We start from the raw sequence: 22,252 nt of genomic DNA, 5'->3' as shown, positions 1-22,252 counted from the left end.
CATTGTGCTTCCAAACACATAGTGTAAGTCTTCTCTAGATAAGCAAAACAGAAGGGAAGAGTCTGAAGACAGGGGCATTATTGCTTTAAAGCAATTAAAGTTTTTTTTTACAAATGCTGTAATTTATCAAATGTGCAAAGCTGTTTGTAAGTTTGGGAGAATTTGATGGTTACCTGCAGTAAAAAATGGGGAAGAAAAGGAAGAGACAGTGGACAGAGACTTAAATTTAAAACCATAATAAAAGTTAGAATAAAATACATTAAGAGAGTTATTTTCTTGACTAGTACCTGGGAAAATATAAGCCTTTCCCCTTTGAGTGTTATTTTCTTAACCAGTTTCCTCACTGAACAGAGGTCTGCCAGTGTCTCCATGATCAGACTGTTGGTACCCAGGTACAGAAACTGTGGCACTAGACTTTCAGTGAAAGAAGGTAAGTGTGAACTGCCTTTCTCTCAATAATGTTCTACAAGCTTTTTATTTTCTGCAGCATAAAATGAAAAATAAAAAAAAAAAAACCAAAAAAAAAACTATAGGTAATCCTGTCCAAACTCTCAGAATCTCCAGTCTCAGACACCCTACTCGGCTTCCTATTCTGCCTCTCTCTGCACTGGGCCTCTTTTGTTAGAGAACATGTAACCCAAACCTAACCATCTGTAAAAACGGTAAGCCAAGATAACAAAGGAAAACAGTATATTAATTTTCAGTATTCCAGGGAAGATTTTGAATCCAGATGAGACCATTTACTAAAAAAAAAGTTAAGTACTAATAAATTGCAATTGAGAATAGTCTGAAAATTATATGTAAAAAAAATAAGGACATTTTTTCAATTTCCAATTGCTTTAAACAGAAATTTGAAATGATACCTGGCTTATCTTAACCTTTAGTCTCTCTCCTTAGACTACCAGATAAAGTTGTTCTTTAATGGTACTTTAAAGAAACTGGTCACTTTTCTCCAAAAGCTAAATGAACCTATCAATTCACTTTACACAGAGCACTGAACAACTACTAAATAATGACAGATTTTGGGCCACGCAGACCTAGCCTAGGTCTGAGCTTTTCAATCAAGTGCAAAGATGCTTAATATTCCATCCCCAGTATTTTGTAATTCCTATACAGGTACCAGTCTCTGTGTGAATTATATGAAACCTGATAAGTGCTGCCGTTTCCCTACTGAAGACAGACAGTTCTCCATTTCTCGCTTCTGCCTCTCCTCACTGCTACTTCAGTGGTTACCACAGGCATTCAGAGCAGCCTTGGCTTGAGCCATACAACAAGAAATGAGTGGTGCAGCTGACAACACTCCCCTGGTTTCAAGCTTTGATTGCACACTAGGGACTATGAAACACAGGCTCTTTATTAGCAATCTTTTTACTACTCAGTTGATTGTGCCAAAAAAGAGTGGAGGAATCAGAGGAAGATATGAAATGGCCATGCAATTTGAGGAAAAAAAAAATCAATGCCATGTGTAAGTGGTTTAATTTTATTTTAGTTTTTGTTTTTGTTTTTTTTTTTTTGTTCTGAAAGCCATAATCTTTCTAGAAAAAAAAAAAAACTTGGAAAAAGAAGGGCAATTAACACACAATAAGCTTATAAAAATTGTAACATCTGACAGTCAGGACCAAGGGTCTTTCAGTGTAACATAGGAAGCAAGTTGTCTCACTATTCACTTTCAAAGGATGCTGGCCAGTCATCTGTTCTCCCATCCCTTACTGACAGCTGTTGTCAAACTCAGAAGAAGTTTTTTGTAACTTTAACTGTTAAAGTCATCCAGAGTATTTCAGAGATGTGAAGACAGTGATACCTAACACAGATCTGAAGTGTCATGATCATGCTATAGAGAATAGATTTAAGGATAAGAATGAAAAAGTAGACTCTGCTTCTCTGGACCCTGCTGAACCTCCTCGACTTGAGACCAAGCTTGTGGAGAAGTGCTTTGCATCTTCTAACACAACGCTGTAGATCACATGTAAAGACACTGTCAGAACAAAGATTGACACCATTCTCTCCACTCAAAAAAATCTGTTACGTTTGCAGGTGTCCCAAAGAATAACACTTACACTATGTCCACTGTCTAAGCCTGTATCTACATCAGCAAGTTTTGCCACCTTTCACTTCCTATCTTGTGTATCTCTTTATGCTGCATAGTGCAAAACTGGTTATTATGCTTATATTCTCACTTGCTTGCTTCCAGAAAAGAAAAAAAAAATACTTTCTGGATCCTGAGATTTGTAGGGTTTTGGGTCCCAGTCTAACAGTCTTTCTCAGTATATCTTTAGTGTGGCTCTTGTGCAGAAAAATCTTTCTTTGGGAAAGACCTTGTGGTAGCCTAGATCTCACGAAGACAAATACTCTTGGCATTACTGCATGCTTCAGTGTCTTTAGAGGGGTGCCTTGTCAGAGAGATGACAGTTGCAGATAGAGTGGTCTTCAATAAGGGCATTTATTAGAGTCAGCTGTCAAGCTTTTAGACTAAGATATGCTTTAAAAAAATTACTAAGTGGTGTGCTATGAAAAAATATTTTTATTGTTTGTGCAGCCTGAATGATCAATATTAGGTATATATGGAGTACTGTCAACAGTTCTTTGAGAGGAAAACCTGGATAATATTTTAACACATACATTTTAACACAGTGCATGCAATTTTGCATCTTTAGCTTTTTTTATTGCATGCAAAAAGGCAAATAAAAGCAATGAAACTTAATCATTCCATGAAAAACAAGTATAGAACTATGCAATACATTATTCTGATGACAATATTTGAAAAATGTTTTATTAACATACTAAAAGACCTTTGAAAAGCAACAAAGGGATTTATCATTGTGCTAAAAGAAAATTGTTATTGAGAAGTTAAAAATGATGAAAAACATTGAACAGTATTTTCCTGGTATTTAAAAAACAAAATTAAAAAATCAGCGTGAGGAGAGTGCAAGCTGTTTATCGAGGCTTAGTCCTCAAAGATTTGCCATACTTAGTTTTATTCTCCGCTTGTCCAGCATGCAGTTGATAAAGACATAGATTGTATTGTTCACTGTCCTAGAAAGCACTTACAGCAGCACAAAGAGTCAATATTACTTGCTGTGCATTGGAAACGATAGAGAGAATTTTGGGCCAATATATGCAATTATCTCCACTATTTTGCAGATGCATGGTGTCCTATGGCACTATCCCCTCTGCTTCTTTCAGTCCTCTGCTCTTTCTGCCTCAGGTCTTCTGTTTCTTCTGCAGTGTTGGATCCTCCCAGCTCCTCATTGCTCAGTTTTCTCTTTGTGCTTCCTGATCTGAGTCAGTCTTTGAATGCCCGTGAAAGGTTCCTGACAAACACACTGACCAAGAAAGGCAGCATGATTGTTTGAGGGGACAAAATAATAATGAAAGCCATCTACATTTCTATTTCCCCTCCATACTTGGTGCCCTATAAAGATTCTTTTAGTGATATGTAGAGGATCCAAGTATTTTTCTTCCTTTTACTTTGGAAGTGTTGTGAAACTGCAAGGATTGTAACCTGTGTGGCAACCTTAATTCCCAGACATAGGGAGAAGTGTTTGTTGTAGGAGTCCAAGCTGTGGGTATTTTGGTAGGGAACAATTTAAAGAACTTATTTTGGATGATGTGATTAAGGCTGCAACTCTTACTCTTGAGAATATTAAAAGCATTTTTATGGACCCTCTGCTACATAACTGCACAAAGAAATTATCTCCATGGATGTCATTGCATGTTGGCATTAAAAAGTATCTTGGGCAAAAGAACTGCATGCATATTTTTTCTGAAAATCCCAAGAGTGTCTGCTAGACTATCCAGGACATTTGTCTATAGACCAACAGCCTCCCTGATGCAGGACTTGGGCATGTTTCTGCTACTTAGCAATACAAGCCAAAAAAGCAACTCCATTTCCCCATTCTTGCTGCTATGCCAACTATGTTAAATTTAACTCTTTCTCAGCATGTTCATGAATGGTTTATCTGGGAGCAGTATGCTGTATTTTAATGTGATATACCTGTGCATTTATTTTTAGATGAAGCACAGAATTGGTCCATCACAACTCAGATTTTCAAGTAGGCAAACCTGAATTTGCTCTTATGCCTTAGTCCATAGTGTTGAGACACAGCTTTGCTGGCAGGAATGCAGCTTGCTTATTACTGTTTATAGTATCAACTTATAACAATGACTCAAAAGTTGTTCATAGCTGTATGCAAAGCATACCTCTAAATAATAAATAAAATAATAAAGAGCAAATATGAATAATACGTGAAAATAATACAAAAAGTCTCTGACATGAAAATGCATGCCCTACTGCATCCACTAGAACTTTTTCTCCATCTTTCCTATGATCTTTTTGTTGCTGTTTCTATTTTCTCCACCCTCACCTTACAGGAGGTTTGCCATATTTCTTTACCTTTGCTGTTTATTAATAATTTGCATCTCAGCCTCATAATAATCCTAATTTATCCTTTTTTTTTTTTTTTTTTGCAATGACTGTTGTGTCTGCAGTTGCCTCATGATTAATCCTACCAGCCAACAAAGTCTTCCTTGGGTTTGGCAAAAAAAGGACTAGCGGTTTTCTTTTTCTTAGACAGTGGTACGTGCAGTTAGTTAGGATATGATACTGCAGAAGTAAAGCAGGTGTTGCTTCTGTAATGTTGAAGATGAAGAAAATAGGAAAACTGAGAATGAAACTCATGGTCACTGTGATCTTTAGGCAGTCAGCACACTTAGACTCTGAATAGTCATTGAACAGCAATTGTTATGTGATTGTAAGTACAGCAGAAACCAACACAGACAGCATTGCAACAGTGCTTGATTTGTCCTGGTTAGGTGTCATCCTCGTGCATAACAGAGGCGGTTTTATTTTGTGACTGAAAGACTTGGTTACACCTAGCTGGATTGCATTATGTGGAGCCACGTTCGAAGCTACAGCAACAAAAGTCAAGTTTTGTCAAAAATCCTGAGGCACGGAGCAAGGCTGCAACAGATGTAGTCAAAATACCTGTAATATGTGCCCTTAAAACTGTAGTTCATGACTGTGCACAGAGCAGCCTCCCCTTGGAGTCATTCTTAAAACTTCCATTGGAGCTGAATTGGGCCATACAGGTGAGAGGCATTTGTAAGTGCTGAAATCAGAGGCATCCCTTCAGGAGTCTTGCACTGTGTACAGTTATTTCCTTTCTTTTTTTAAGGGTCCTGAACTATGCCTAAATAGCATTCACTAAAAGCACTAGGAAGAAAAAAAAAAGTGAAACTACAGCAATTCTCAAAGCTTGTTTATTGAATGTCAAACTGAGAGCAGTTATTGACCCAGAAGGATTACAGTTTATTCAGGGTGCCAAGTAATTATAGAAGTGACATTAGATCATCATTTACACTACACTCACAGTATAGGCATGAATGACAATGTCAGCTAAAATAAGGACAAATGAGAAAGAGCCCACAGTTTATAATATTCCAGAGAAGCACTGCACAGTGTGTAAGTTAACGAAGGTTGTCTGTTCTAGTAGCTGCTCATTTCCATTGGAAATTACCACCTGCTATTCTCAGTGCCAGTTAACACTAATATGAGAATCCCTAAGCCGAAGCAATAAACTAATAGCGAATGTTGTTTTCTGTTTTCTGTCTTTTCAGTAAGGTAACAGATAGAGGAAATTGCAGAAGAGATCTCTTAAGCAGAAAGCTTTGGTGCTCAGTAACTGTACTCCTTTATTGGGAAAATGTATAATAGAGTTTTGCAAAACTTAGAGCACTCTCTTAAGTTCATACAAATTATTCATTTACAGGTCAGATATCAGTCCTCTTTGCATATTTTCCACACAGTGCTTTCCAGATTAAATTCCAGCATAGAAGAGACGTGGTGGGATGACCCGTACGACTGGAGCATCAACATGGAGGGGTATAGGCTTTTTAGAAAGGACAGGAAGGGGAGACGAGGAGGGGGTATCACTCTCTATGACAGCAACCGTCTGGAGTGTGTGGAGCTCTGCCTGGGGATGGAGGAGGAGCTGACAGAGAGCTTATGAGTCAAGATTAGAGGACAGGGACGGACAGGGGACATTATGGTGGGGGTCTGTTCCAGGCCACCTGGCCAGGAGGACAGAGCAGACGAAGCACTCTATAGCCAGATAGGAGCAGCCTCATGGTCACAAGCCCTGGTCCTCATGGGGGACTTCAACCACCCTGACATCTGTTGGAGAGACAACACGGCAGGGGACAGGCCGTCCAGGAGGTTCCTGGAATGTATGGACGATAACTTCCTCCTGCAGGCGATAGAGGAGCCGACAAGGAGGGGTGCCATGCTTGACCTTGTGCTCACCAACAGGGAGGGACTGGTGGGGGATGTGAAACTAAAGGACAGCCTTGGCTGCAGCGACCACGACACAGTGGAGTTCAAGATCCACAAGGCAGCGAGGAAACTACATGGCAAGCTCTCAGCCCTAGACTTCAAGAAGGTGGACTTTGGCCTCTTCAGGGACCTGATGGGCAAAGTGCCATGGGAGGCGGCCCTGGAGGGAAGAGGGGCACAGGAAAGTTGGTCCACATTCAAGGAGCACCTCCTCCCAGCTCAGCAGAGGTGCATGCTGATGAAGAACAAGTGGGGCAAAAAGGCCCAGAGGCCTGCGTGGATGAGTAAGGAGCTCCTGAACCAACTGAAAGTGAAGAGGAAAGACTATAGAGGGTGGAAACGGAGACAGGTAGCCTGGGAGGACTACAAAGAGGCTGCGTGAGTGGCCAGGGATCAGGTGAGGAAGGCTAAAGCCCTGACAGAATTTAATCTGGCCAGGGATATAAAATGCAACAAGAAGAGCTTATATAGGTATGTAGGGGACAAAAGAAAGTCCAAGGAAAATGTAGGCCCCCTCCGGAAGGAACCCGGTGTCCTAGTTACCCAGGACATAGAGAAGGCTTAGGTACTCAATGACTTTTTTGCCTCAGTCTTCACTGATAAGGGCTCTTGTCTCACCACCCAAGCTGTGGAAGGCACAAGAAGGGACTGGGAGGATGAAGAACCACCTACTGTACTCGAAGAGGAGGTTCGGGAACATCTGAGGAACTTGAAGGTGCACAAGTCCATGGGACCTGATGAGATCCATCCACGGGTCCTCAGGGAACTAGCAGATGAAGTTGCCAAGCCACTGGCCATTGTATTTGAGAAATCATGGCAGTCTGGTGAGGTTGCCGATGACTGGAAGAGAGGGAACATAACACCTATTTTTAAAAAGGGGAACAACGACGACCCGGGCAACTACAGGCTGGTCAGCCTTACCTCTGTGCCTGGCAAGTTCTCCTGTAAATCCATGCTGAGGCACATGGAGAGCAAGGAGGTTGTTGGTGACAGCCAACAGGGCTTCACCAAGGGCAGATCGTGCCTGACCAATTTGGTGGCCTTCTATGATGGGGTGACAGCATTGGTGGACAAGCGACAAGAAATGGATATCATCTACCTGGACTTGTGCAAAGCTTTTGACACTGTCCCACACGATATCCTTCTCTCTAGAGAGGCATGGGTTTGATGGACGGACCACTCGGTGGATAAGGAGTTGGCTGGATGGCCGCACTCAGAGAATGGTGGTCAACGGCTCAATGTCCAAGTGGAGACCGGTCACGAGTGGCGTCCCTCAGGGGTCCGTGTTGGGCCCGGCCCGGTTCAACATCTTTGTCGGCGACATGGACAGTGGGATAGAGTGCACCCTCAGCAAGTTCGCCGATGACACCAAGTTGTGTGGTGCTGTCGACACGCTGGAAGGGAGGGATGCCCTCCAGAGGGACCTTGACAGGCTGGAGAGGTGGGCCCGTGCCAAGCTCATGAAGTTCAGCCAGGCCAAGTGCAAGGTTCTGCACCTGGGCTATGGCAATCCCAGGCACAAATACAGGCTGGGCGGAGAATGGATTGAGAGCAGCCCTGAGGAGAAGCTCAACATGAGCCGGCAATGTGCTCTTGCAGCCCAGAAGGCCAACCACATCCTGGGCTGCATCAAGAGGAGCGTGGCCAGCAGGTCAAGGGAGGTGATTCTCCCCCTCTACTCTGCCCTGGTGAGACCCCACCTGGAGTACTGTGTCCAGTTCTGGAGCCCCCAACATAAGAATGACATGGACCAGCTGGAGAAGGTCCAGAGGAGGTGATAAGAGGGCTGGAGCACCTTTCCTATGAGGACAGGCTGAGAGAATTGGGGCTGTTCAGCCTGGAGAAGAGGAGGCTCTGGGGAGACCTGATAGCCGTCTTCCAGTACGTCAAGGGGGACTACAAGAAAGATGGGGAGAGGCTGTTCCGTAGGGCCTGTTGCTATAGGACGAGGGGTAATGGTTTTAAAATAGAGGGGGGTAGATTTAGATTTAGATATTAGGAAAAAATTTTTACCATGAGGGTTGTAGAACACTGGAACAGGTTTCCCAGAGAGGTCGTGGATGCCCCATCCCTGGAAACATTCAAGGCCAGGCTGGATGAGGCTCTGAGCAACCTGATCTAGTTGGGGATGTCCCTGCTCCTTGCAGGGAGGTTGGACTAGATGACCTTTGAAGGTCCCTTCCAACTGTAACTGTTCTCTGATTCTATGATTCTATTTGTAATCTCATCTGCTGGAAAGATGAGAACTCCTCAAATTGGAAATACTTACTGGTCTGTGATATCAATGTGATCTCATTGCCTTATACAGATCTGCCAGCAAAATTGAATCTCCAACCCAGAAACATTCAGTAGAAAATATCTTTCTAAAAATGTTCATGTTAGGACAAACAATGGGGCTTTTGACATACCATACCAGCTTTGCAAACAGGAAGGCTGAAGGAAATGCTTGGAAATCATTAGGAGACAATCATCAATCTAGTCTTCCACTAGATAAGACGTCTTTAGACAAAACTATTTTACAAAAATATTGCTAACAACCTGTACCGATGGTTTAACGGAACCTAGAAGCTGAAAGATCAATGACCATAGGAGAGAGGAGCATAGGAATATGCACATTAACCCTCTCACTGCAGCCTGGACAGAGAGATCTCTGTTAAACAAGGTAGTTTATCTCTTGAAGAAAAGAAAATAACAAAGCACTCTGCTAACTAAATGAACAAAATACAGCAAGAAGAAAGAATTTCACATGGATTTAATTTTACAGCTTCCTTTTTTTTCTCTTTATCCAAACTGAAAATATCTCAAGTACTTCAGCACAGGAAAACAGTACATCCAACTAAATAAATGGTACAAATTTCACCTTCCTACTCCTTCAAACTAACATCATGCTAAACTTTCTGAAGCAAAGTCCTTTTTATATATCTGCTCTGGAAATGAAAAAGCCCTGCTGTTCATCTGTTTTTTCTATGGCAAGCTCTCCTCCTCCATTATGTAGGCTGTGGAAGATGGGCACCTACAGCAAAGCGAAGACAAAACTAGAAGAAATTAAGGAAGGCGTAAGAGGAACCAATGATCTGGTCAGTGAGTACCTGTTTAGATATATAATTATGTTCATGCAAATTAACCATTTCTGCATGCACAGAAGCAAATTTTCAATCTGCAAATTTCTTACTTACATCCTCATTTATATGTGTATTCTGTGAACACAAATGTCCATACACAATCACACTCACATAATTGCTAAACTGTTACATACTATATATTTTACATTCTATATTCCAGTTATATATTTCAAGATCTATACTAGCAGTTTTCTTTTGTGACCAAGCTGTTATTCTTGAGATTTTAGTAAAAATGCTGAATAATAACTTATTAGAACTTCACCTGAAATAGAAGATATGAATAAATATTTACCAGTCAAGAGTTGTTGCATTTGTTCCATTTATTGGAAATAGAACTTCCTCCTTTTTTTCCTCTTATAACCTTTCCCTTTTTAGGTACTTAAAAGAACACAAACTGTACTAAAGTTACTAAATACATGAGAATTTTATCTGCTTGCTGTTTGCAGACGGATCTGCACTTTCTGATATGTTGCTACCCTAATTCTCAGGTTTTGAAAAAATAGTATGATATTTAAACAAACATTAATTTTTGTTAAGTTATTTTTGTTCCTGGAGATAGAATTACTAGCAATTTTATTTGTTGACCATATAGGAACTTGTTAGGCTACACCTGAAATACTGATCCTCCCAGTTCAAAAGAGACACTGAAAAATTGGAGAGGGTCCAGGAGAGGACCAGTAACATGGTCAGAGGATTAGAAACTTAACATATGAAGAAAGTTTGAAGGATTTGAGTTGTGAAGAGAAGGCTCAGGTGGAGCTCATCACAGTTTTCCAATATCTAAAAGATAGTTATAGAGGAGACAAACATACCCTCTTCATGAGGCTGCATGGCAACAGGAGGAAAGAAAACAGGCACAAGTTGCTTCAGGGTAAATTCAGCTTGTGTATAAGAGAAAGTTACTTACAACTAGAATGACTGAGAATTGGGACAAGTTGCCCGAAGGAATCTCCCTGTTGCAGATATTCAAGACTTAGTTTGATAAGACCCTGAATAAGGCCTTGCTCTCAACAGAAGGTTATGGCAGATGATCTCCAAAGGTCCCTTTCAAAGTAGATTTTTCCATGAATCACTGTTCCTATGGTTCCCTTATTATAAATTCATATGAAAGTGTTTAGAATATAGTCTTCTTAAGCCAATTAAACCTCCAAGTCAAAGGTTACAGTATTTTAGCTTGTTTCTGCATATATTCTTAGTTTGTAACAGGAGCCATGTGCTCAGCAGCATCACTAAGCACAACTGCAGTTATCTGCAAGGAATTTTTCCAGCAGCTAAGAAAAGGGACACAGCAGTGGAAACATTATTGAAAACTGGCATGTGAAATAAACAAGTACCTGCACCATAGTGATGGAAGGGAAGAAACTATAGGGTAGTTTCCTGGTGTTTTCATGCAGTTAACATTTCCCTAAAGCTCTTTTTATCCTCAAGCAAAATAAAAGAAATAAAAATACGTATTTATGCATTTAAAAAGAAGGGAAGAAGGAGGGAAATGGCAGAGCATAGCAGAAGGAACAAGGATTACAAGCTGTGTGTGGAGCTGAAATCCTTTTTCTGTTTTCAAGCTGATGATTACACACCTGCAAGCCTTCTTAAATGCAAACACATTACAGGGTAGCAACAGCTGTTAATGTTCAAACCAGCATCCAAGAATGCTAGAGCCTTGTCTGGTCAGTATTTATGCATAAATCTACACCTAGCGACAGTGTATTTAGCTTATTGTATGTATTTCAACGCAAATAACTATTTTCTGTTGTTGACACACTTACTTTTTCATTAGTAAAATGTCTAAGACTGTGAAATATTACAAGAATACAATATGTGATTTTTGCCCCAGTGCTGTGTTTTGTTTAAAAGGGGGACATCAGGATTCTTCTTATACTTTAACCCAGCATTGTTTCTATGCTTCCAAATGTTGCTCATTACAGTAAACTAAAGGAGAGTATAGATCTTAAAATAAGATAATTTGGGGGACTTGACAATTGGTTACTATTATAGCCTGAGTTCAATCCATCTTCAAAGATCATCTGATTCATGTTTACTTTAATGGATTTAGGATTTTACATCGTCATTTGCAACAGTAACTTCAGTACCTAAGAACAGTTGAGTATTGTACCTCTTACAGGAATTACAGTGTTAGCTAGATGATATCCCCTCAATGGCAAATATTTACTCTCAAATTCTCTTTTTCTGACCAGTGCAGGCTTGGAAAGAACTATGTTACTTTCTGCGAAGTTAAGGAAAAATAAAATGCTTCACTAGTTGGAATAAGAGGAATAGGGTTATGTTCTGGAGCAGGCTGGTCTCTAAAATATTAATGTATGTCTACCTTCTGACAAGCACTGCTAACATGAACAAATTACCATTTCTGCAAGGAACAGAGATAATTTTTGCAAATAGACTTCACATCTGGATATTAGTATTTCAGTATAGGAGTTATTTCATAAAAATAGTCCTACAACAGTGAACACAGATGAAACTTTAAGGATTTTTCTCTAAATTCAAAATTTCTATCAGTCTTAAATCAGATAGACTTTAATAGTTGAGTAGTTATACTGAAATGAGTGAAGAAACTAATTCATTTTCTTATTTCTATTTCTCAGCTAAATTCCCTGGTCTAGTTAATAAGTCCAAACAAAAGATGTATATTTTTTAAATTAATTTAATGGGAAGGGAAGTTTTTAGCCTATGATGTGCAGGGTTCATGGATTCCTGTGAAGCCCAAGAAAGGCAACTAAGAAAACAATTTCAGAGATGTAAGTTTTGATGCAATTGTGATAGTTATACTAAATTTCTAAAGAAGTCTACCTTTCTATTGGAAAGCTAATACTGAAAAAAAGTTAAATGCTATGGGCTTAGGTTCTGTTGCAGAGTGTCTGATCACAGCTTCTTTTCTATCAGTCTGTAAAACAGTCATGTTATAAACTGTATAAGTGCAAGAGATAAAATGGCCATTCTGTGCCATACTTTGATTTAAAAGGAGCAAGTGCCAGCAGAATGGTTGCATAGGTAACAATAGTTTGTCATAATTTAGCCCTACACAGATGCTTACGCACCCTCCAAGAGAATGAGGGGGAGATAATATAACAAGAGGCTTGAGGTTCAAGATAAGGACAGGGAGAAATCACTCAACAGTTACCATTACGGGCAGAAGAGACTCAACTTGGGGAAAACTAATTCAATTTAATAACAATAAAACCAAAGTAGGATAATGAGACACAAACTACATCTTAAGAACACTCCCCCTCATCCCCCCCCCCGCAACTCCTCCCCTCTTCCCAGGCTTAACTTCATTCCTGACTAGAACACCTTTTCTCTTTCCCTGAGCAGCAGAGGGGCAATAGGGAATGGGAGTTGTGGTCAGTTGATCACTTGTTGCTTTACGCTGCTCCTTCCTCCTCGGGAAAAGAACTCCTCACAATCCTCCCCTGCTCCATTGTGGGGTCCCACCTACGGGCTACAGTCCATGAACTGCACCAGGGTGGGTCATTTTTCCATGGGGCGCCGTCCCTCAGGAACTAGCTGCCCCAGCACAAGCCCTCCATGGGCCACAGCCTCCTCTGGGCATCCGCCTGCCCCAGCATGGGATCCTCTGGTGGATCTCTGCTCCTCTGTGGACCTCCATGGGCTGCAGGGGGACAGCCTGCCTCACCAAGGTCTGCACCACAGGCTGCACCATGGGCTGCAGGGGAATCTCTGCTGTGAGCAGCATTACTCCTCCTCCTCCTTCTTCACTGATCTTGGCGTCTGCAGCCATTTCTCTTACAAGCAATTCCTCATAACAGGACTCAGGCAGACACCTCTCGTATTCTCTCATATATTCTCTTTTCTCTTCTCTCCTTTCCTCTCTTCTGTCAGCCAGGCCAGGCCAGACAGTCACCTGGCAAGAGGTCAGAGGGCTAAGCCCATGCCTCCCTCTCTCTACCTGCACTTCTGCTTTATTTTCCCCTTCTTAAATATGTTAACACAGAGATGTTATCACCATTGCCAATTGCCTCAGCCCCGGCCTGCAACGGGTCCACCCTGGAGCCAGACAGGTCCACTGGACAAAGGGGAAACATCTAGCAGCTTCTCGCAAAAGTTGCCGCTGTAATCATTCCCCACTACACAAACCCAACACGTAGTTTCATGACCATTTGTGTACTATGCAGTTATGAATATTCTTTTAGGTCATATGTACTGTACCTGCCGTATTTTAGCTGCTATAAGACAGGTAGAAAATTAGACATGCATTTCCTAGCAGCTTGGCATACAGATCACACCTACTGCTGTACTTTGACAGGTAGATAAATTATTCTGTGTCAAAGGCAAGCTACCTTGTAGAAATTGTGCTTTCTTCTCTGTTTGCACAGCTACATTATAGCAGAAAAATCTTTCCCTTTTCCCCTGAAAAGCCAAAGTGTTGGAGTGATCTTATGTTTTGTTTAGGGCTGAGGAGGTGCTCATTTTCTTTCCCTTCTGAGGGTTGAATGTGATCATACTTGCAGGTAAAAATTGTGGCTTAAAGATTCTGTTTTGTTTGATTCCATGACAGAGTGCCATTACTAATATAATTAAAACTCACTCATATATGCTGTCATAACTCTGTAGAGTTATCCAAAGCTCTCAAAGCTCCAAGGACTACACAGGCTTTTTACAGTCGAGTATATTGCATTGTCAAGATGCATTGCAAATTAAATATCTGTTTTATAAATAAATTGTCTCTTCCCAGCCTATCTTTAACCACACAAGAATGGCAAAACAAATGGTCAAGTTGTTTTGCTTTATGAAATGATATCTATTGTTATATTCTGTTTTACCTTCTCTTCTTCAATGTATAAACACAGAGAAGTAACAAATGGAGGAAGTCACTTCAATATGCAATATAAGACTTGCTCTGCAAATAGCAATTTATTTTATAAAGGTTGTCTGAAGAACTGATTAGATTTTGTACTAATCTATAACTTCAGAACGGTGAATAGTGATATAGCACAGACACTAAATGGCTCATGTCCTAACATATTTGCATTTGCCCCAGTAAGTTTATCAGGTGTCTGAATGGGCTTCTGATGTCTTCTTTGAAGTCTTTTTTTTTTTTTTTTTTTTTTTCCCAGAAGCCTTGGCCTTGAAAATATTGGTATTGTCAGGTCTGTTAGGTTGGTAGAAATATCCCAAAGATACACATAAAAATGTGAAATGTTATCAAGTGTGGAATTATTTTAGGGAGGTTTTATTTAAATTTTGATAATACCAGTTTTGTTTTTTTGTCTTATCCGAAATAAATTCCTCCTCTCTAACCATATTCCTAATTGTTTTTGTAAGATCTATCATAGCGACCAAATATGTGCTTTGACATATCTATATTCCTTCTTAATTATCTGCTTTCACTGTCTGCAGATAACTAATTCTGTTTTTCTTGGTCTTTTGTAAAAGGCATTTTAGAAATGGCATTTTGGTACTAATGAGTCAACAAAGAGAAAAATGTCTGGGACTCTCAAAATACTGTGTTCAAACAAACTAATAGCACTGGAAAAAAAAAAAACCCTTGTCATATAATTATTAAATGCACATTAGGGAACAGTTAAAATTATGGTTTTGACTTGTCTTTTGCATAAGGGAAAAATCATATCAGCTGTCTCTGATTCTGCACAGAAGACAGGAGGAAAAGCCATCCCTCTATTGTACATTATACAAACTGTTAACAGTGGCAAAATTATTGCTCATTTGTAGTTCCATCCTATACATACAAAGCCAAAACATGCAAGAGCAAGCTTTTTGAATACATTTTGGCCTTGTGGAGGACAGTGCAAGAGTGCAAATCTCAGGTTGTTTTTAAAAAAAACAAAATTAATTTTTCTTGTCCTCAGTTCTGCTCTCTTCCCTCATCTCCCCCCCCCCCAAAAAAAAAAAAAAAAAAGCAATGACATTTAAAAATAGTGCTATTTTTCTTTTTAAAAATTGCCTTACTTACTGAACCCTCAGGGCTTATGTCTTCAGACTTTTCTCCACACCAGGAGCCCTGAAATCTTACTGACATTTTCTTCTTTTAAAATAGATGATCACTTACCTCCGGGAATTGCGATTTAGAGGGAGCTGTAGGCCCTGTCGCTGTCTCAGCAGTGGAGTGAAAAGGAGGGCAACAGCTCCCCACGGAGGGAGTCAAGGGACTCCTCCCTCTCCTACCTCAGTAGGTAGTGAGTTCTACTCTCCACTCATTGTAGAGAATGAGGCCTCAGATACTTGTCCTAGCCTACTTCTGAGGGACTCCAAATTCTAGGGAATATAAGAATTACACTGGAGTCAAAACTTTAGGTGGGATCTAAGACTCTGGGAACAGAAAGAGCCTCAGCATCTTCCCATCCCTGGTGTGGAGGCACTACCTAGCCTCACTGCTTCTTTCCACACAGTGGGAACCAGCAAGTAACTGTCATCTTCTTTGTGAGTAGATTTTACCAGACCTTCTTCTCTGTTGTTCTGTGTTAGAGCAAGATCATATCACTATGGCATACCATAATACGATACACCACCTATCTATTTATCTGATTTCCTTAGCAGAGAAGTGAATGCTAGATAAGCTGGATGTGATTTTTTTTAACTTGTCTCACAAACTCAAATTATTATTAGTAGTAGTGTTAATAATAATAATAATAATAATAATAATAATAATAATAATAATAATAATAATAGTAATAGCAACAACAACAATAATAAGTACCTAGTTTCCAAAGAACATTCACAAACAATACAGCATATACACAGCTCTATGAAAATGTATTTGCTTTTGGGCTTGAAAGCAGTAACCCAGCAGTAAACAGAAAAGAGACTTGTAGAGGAAGAACAAATACGATCTGAGAAAACTGGAATAAGCTGCAGCTTCTACAAAAAAAAAAAGTCATGACATTTGTTTGTCCTAGTAGAAAGGTTTCACCTTAAAAGCACTCTGGAAATTTAGTATAGAAACATGAAATAGAATCATAGAATAGTTTGAGTTGGAAGGGACCTTTAAAGGTCACCTAGGTGACCGTGCAAGGAGCACGGACATCTCCAATTAAAGCAGGTTGCTCAGAGCCCTGTCCAACCTGGCCTTGAATGTTTCCAGGGATGGGGCATCTACCACCTCTCTGGGCAACCTGTTCCAGTGTTTCACCATCCTCATTGTAAAAAATGTCTTTGTCATAGCTCAGAAAGATGTAAAGATCAGGTGGAACTTGCAGGGATTTGGACATGGGGTGTAAGAAAACCTGGCCATCTCAAAAAAGCATGACTCTATGTCGCTAAATGGTGCCCTGTGGATTAGGATTGCTCTTGTATGGCCCTTAAAAGATTGCCTTCAACTTGCACTAACATCAGTGGGTTATGAGAGAACTCAGCAGTTCACGAGAAGTAAATTCTGTGAGGGGCTAGGTGTTTAACAAACCCAAAATTGGACCAAATAAGACAACAGTTTACTCAGCTCAGTCAGGGATCTTACTTGGTGCCAGATCTTATGGTAGATTTCATAACTTCCTTGCTGAGCCTCTCTCCACAAGCTCCTGACTGATGCAGACAGTATGGAGGAGTTGCTGGGGTAAAGTGAGTGAAATAATCCCCATGGGAAGCTGTAGTAAGTAGTTCGTTCAATAACCCCAACCTGAAGTATGTCATGTCTTAGCCAAATAGAGCTAGAAAGGGTTATCTGGATTATCAAGGGCAATTCTCTGCAATCATGGGCAACCACTTTGTTTAATTCCTTTCATAGACCAAGTAAAGTCTATCTTAAAATGAATTAAAGTATTCTCAGAAACTGCTACTTGCAATAGAAACCTTTCTATTTTCCATCCTAAATTTCTTCAGTTTATTCCTTTTGCTCTATTTATTATATTGTTCTTCCTCCCAAATAGTCTCTCTTTCACCTTATGAATGCCAATTAAGAAAAAGAATAATAAAAAAAAACTGTCAGGAAAGGTTTAGTAAAATAAAACACTAAAAACCTTTTCCTGATTTTATGCAACTTTTAAATACTTCCATCTCCTTAGTTATGTTTTCCTTCAGAGTTTGTGCTAATACTTTGCTTATTATTGAATGTAGGCTAAAAGTAGTATTGTCCATTTTTTCCCTATGATAGATGAGGAAAAAAAATCCTGCCATTCTCCCTTCACATGTGATTGCATATATAATTTTTTTCCTCACTTTAGAAGTGGAGATAACTAATTCCTCCTTAAATACTCAAAAAGTGCTCAGAAAGTCAAAATGCTCTTTGGCTTCTGCTTTGACATTAGAGTGGCAATTTCCATATCCAAATTCTTATTACTCAAACTGCCCCATTTGAAAGATACCTGAAACAAAGCAGCGAAGACCTACTTTAATCTTTTAAATCCAGGTGGTTCTAGAATATGTAACATGTATGCATACATGTATCTACCTGTCTGTATGGAAGTTGTGTCTTCATGTAGCATATTATCTGCTGTGCTATTATCATTTCTCTGTGCTAGATTTGGAGGTTTTTTGTGAAGATTCTGTAACAGTTAAAAAAATAAATAATGACCTCTGCTAAACAACATTTCTTTTTTTTTCTTTTTTTTTCACAAGAGGAAGTGTACGCTTGAGCGTGTAGGCTCCAGTTCTCAGGAGGCTTTGCTTTTATATTGCTGAACATACAGAGCTCAAAGAGAAAGATCTGTCCTCCCATATACCTTTTCACTGTCCTATGGGGAAAAGAGAAAAGTTTCAAATAACCAATTTAGCAACCTGCTTGGTCTTTTTTTAACTTGACTTTTAAGGGGCCAGGAAACAAAGGAATTCAAACTCATTCAGTTGGAAAAGATGATTAATACTTTCACTGATTTAGAAGTGAGGAATAATCCACTCAAAAGAAATGGGATGAATTTGGAGATTCTCACTACCAAAAAAAAAAAAGGAACCAGGGGAGATCTGAATTCTCAATAGCTACAGTAATCCTGAGCTATTAACAATGGGTGAAACTGAATTTGCTTGAATGTAAATTAGCTGTTGCCATAAATGTGTTTCCATAAATAGGTATAAATTTGAATAAGCAACTGTGATATAATTACCACAGTCATTTTTCTTACTTAGTGCAGGAAAGAAAGTCTTTTGTGTCAGTGGGGACGATCTCTATGGGACAGACATTGCCAAGCACCATAATTCTACTGAAAACTGGGGCAAAATTGCTTATTTATTTGAGGGCAATTCCCAGGTCACTTTTAATCTCTAAGATATCCCCATTGTGTACTGACCCCACTTCTGCTTTCCTTGCTCTTTTCCACTTTATATAGCTGAAGAAGCTTTTACTTGTTAAAACATCATTTGCAAGATCTAACACCTCCCTGATGGAGTTTTCTTTGCTGATCCCTCTTTTTACGGTCCTTGTAGACTTCCTATTTATTCTTACTGTCTTTTTGAAGAAGTTATTTGTCTAGTTACATCTAGAATTCTTTCCTCAATGCTTTCCTGCCTTACTTGGAGTAAAATTGATAGATCTTTGAAGGACAGTATCACCATTATTCTTTCAAGGTTTATCCAAATGAAAAGAATATTCGTTTTCTACAATTTCATGTATTTCTTTTTAATTTAAGTTAATCAACACATAGTCCAAGTGCAGTTTTTAGTATCTCCTTACCACATTTATATCACTGTTCCTTGTTGTTAGTAACAGAGACACAGTCTGATGAAGGATTGTTTGCTTCGTGTTTCCAGCAGCGCTAAGCTAGAAGCATTCATTCTCAAATTCCTCTAAGGAAATGTAGAATTTCCGATGAAGTCACAATAGCCAGATTCAAATAATTTGAGCCATATCCAAGTCTATCTAAAGACAAGCTTTAGCTTTAGACTTTGGTCATATTTAAAGGTCTATAGAAGGCAAGTGAATCTCAATGGTTCATGAAACCATATTCCTTGCATATATTTTATTACATTAACAATCTTCAGGTATTCATATTCACAGAACTATAGGATAATATAAAGAAAGGAAAGATGACAGAACTTTGCAGTTACTGCTATCTTAGGATGCTTCTATAAAAAATCCGAAACCATTGATCAATACATATAAGTACAAGGTGATCTGTTCTATGTGTCAAAGTGACATAATAATTAATATCCCTAATAATAATCTAATGTGTTTATCTACTTGTCTATGAAGCACTGAAATGGAATACTAGTCTTTATAAAGTTATCAGATTGTTTCATTTCTTTGGAAGAAACTTGAGTTATCTCACCTTCATCTATCAAAGAGGACAACTGCAAAGCAAATGAAAATGTCATATTGTGTAAAGGATAAAACCTAAATATTTACTTTATCTCAGATGTCTTTATTTGGAAAAGACCAGTGAGCATCAAATTCTTGCAGCAAAGTATACCAACCCCAAATTCTTTTTCTGAGTTCAAATACCTGAAACTAGATATTTTGTACAGCCTTTTTCTCTAGATTCTCTTTATAGCATGAACACATTCATTTACCTCTTTAAGAGATCATTATTCTTATTTTTCTTGAAGAGTGTTAATTCAGAGGCTTAACAAGACCAATGGCCCAGGTGAATAGCAGCAACAAGACCTATCCGAGAGAAGCTTACTCTGCCTCTCACAGACATGCAAATAAATAAAAATATTAGATTATTTAGCAGTAGATGTATACTAATAGTAAAATTTCTCATAAATACACATTTCTAACTCATAAACAGATGTACTCTAAATCTGAGATTCAATGTCTCTTGAGTCTCATTTCATATATTTTACCATGCAACATCACAACTACTAATTTTGGTACAGTGAATGCCTTTTCCTAAAAATATTTGGAGTGCTGTTGATAAGTTTTTTCAGAAGAACAAGATAACTTTTGATCTTTTCAATTTCTTCAGTTTGAAAAATATTTTTTCACTTTATAATTTGGTCTATATATTTGCAATGGCAATACCCCAAGGATAACAAAATGTACAACAATTTTGGTTCTACTTATATTTTCGACCTAAATGGTCACTTGCTTACACAGGTCAGGTAAATAATCAAACACCAACTGTCTACTTTATCTTTGGCAACATAATTCCTTCTGCCAAGGCACTGGCTGTGTTTGTGTTTATAACTTGGCCATGAATGTTTTACAGCTACTGGATAGCTCCTTACAATAATGGCCTCTGTAAAAAAAAAAAAAAACCAAACAAAAAAGTGTCTGATATAATTGCCTCTCTGTGTTTTTTTTTTTTTAATTATATAATCCTTACACCTGTTTCTGGCATTACTAGTCACAAAGGTATTTAAATCTTTAGAGCTACAATTTTCTCATTTCTGGTATTTCTTTTGCATAAAACATTTGATCGCTACTATTTTTTTTTTAATAATTATCATTAATTCAGTACATCACTTTCCAAATATAAAGTATTTTTAAAAATGTATAAGCCAGTGTTAGATGGTGACATATTTACTTAGAATCGTCTTTCCTCTCAGTCATATTATACTGGGGGAAAAGGTGTTACTGGGCACAGCTTTGTATGTCTGAATCTGGCCTGCAGAGGTGTGCAGATTTCTCTATTATGCCATGGCCAAAACGGTGAAATAAAATATTCCTCTGAAGCCAAATGGACAGGAAATATTACTGCAGAAGAGTACAAACTGGAGCCAATACAGAATTGTTAACCCTCACTCTAAATAACAAATGGATGCGTATTCTCTCTGACACTCACACAAACAAAAGTCACTTACTTTGAACTTATATTTTTGAAAACTGTACATTTAATAGCTGAGCTACATAATGCACTCAGTAAAACAAATAAATTAATAAATGAAGAAATAAGAGTCTTTGGATGGCTTGGTTGGCTGCCTATGGAGCTGTCATTCTTGGTTAATAAATCTAGGCCATTCAATATTTCCAAACAGAAGAGTGAGAAACTGAAAGGAAAGAGAAATGGGGCCAAAACTCAAATCATTCTGGCAGCAGCGTGCTCAGTAATTGATTTTGTCTCTTCAGAAGGCCACCACTTCTGTATGTTACTCTTAAACATTTTGAATTGTCACGTTAATATACAAATGTAGCAGGTTTAAGAGAGTTTCCTCATTTTCTGCTATGTGTCACTATTTGGAGAAGAAAGGAATGCATGTGACTTTTGTCTTGACCAAAGTATTAGGCTATTAGAGCAATTACTTCATCACTGTGTTTTAAAAGGAGTACGTTTGTTTCCTATGAAAAATTTGACACAGAGTTCAGTTATTCATTTTTGCCGAAATTTGATCTATATTTTCCATTCTTCCTCTGATAATTTTTTTTGTTGTCTTTCAAGTTGGCCTTAGATTCTGCTTCAGTGGCATGTAAACTTTAGTGGCTGAGCTCTGTAGGCTAAAACGCCCTCTCTTCAAAATTGGGAGAAATTTTTATTTTTAGGAAGGTATCCACACATGTTAGCATGTATTTTTTTAAGAAAGTTTATATATATGACATTGGACTATGGATACACTTTGACTTGCCTTATATTAGAGAAAATGGCAGGCTAGGTTTAAGTATTTTTGCATATACCCTGTCTTTCAACCTGAAGGAGAGAAACATGCATTAAGTTTCACAATGAAATAGAAGCATTGCAATCACAGAATGTTATTTGACTGCTAGATAAAATCTGTTAGAGTTCAAGTTTTGCTGTAGGCTCCAGAGAATGAGACACTCCATGGTGGGTTGGCCTTGGCCAGTTGCCGGATGCCCACCCAGCTGCTTTCTCACTCCCCCTCCTCAACAAGATAGGGGAAGAAAATAAGACAGAAAAGCTCCTGGGTTGAGATAAAGACAGGGAGATAACTTTACCAGTCACTGTCATGGGCAAAACAGATTCTATTTGGAGAAAATTAGTTC

This window comes from Chlamydotis macqueenii, chromosome 2, assembly GCF_036417535.1.
Source record: "Chlamydotis macqueenii isolate bChlMac1 chromosome 2, bChlMac1.mat, whole genome shotgun sequence".
Lineage (NCBI taxonomy): Eukaryota > Metazoa > Chordata > Aves > Otidiformes > Otididae > Chlamydotis > Chlamydotis macqueenii.
This window is presented reverse-complemented; position numbering follows the sequence as displayed.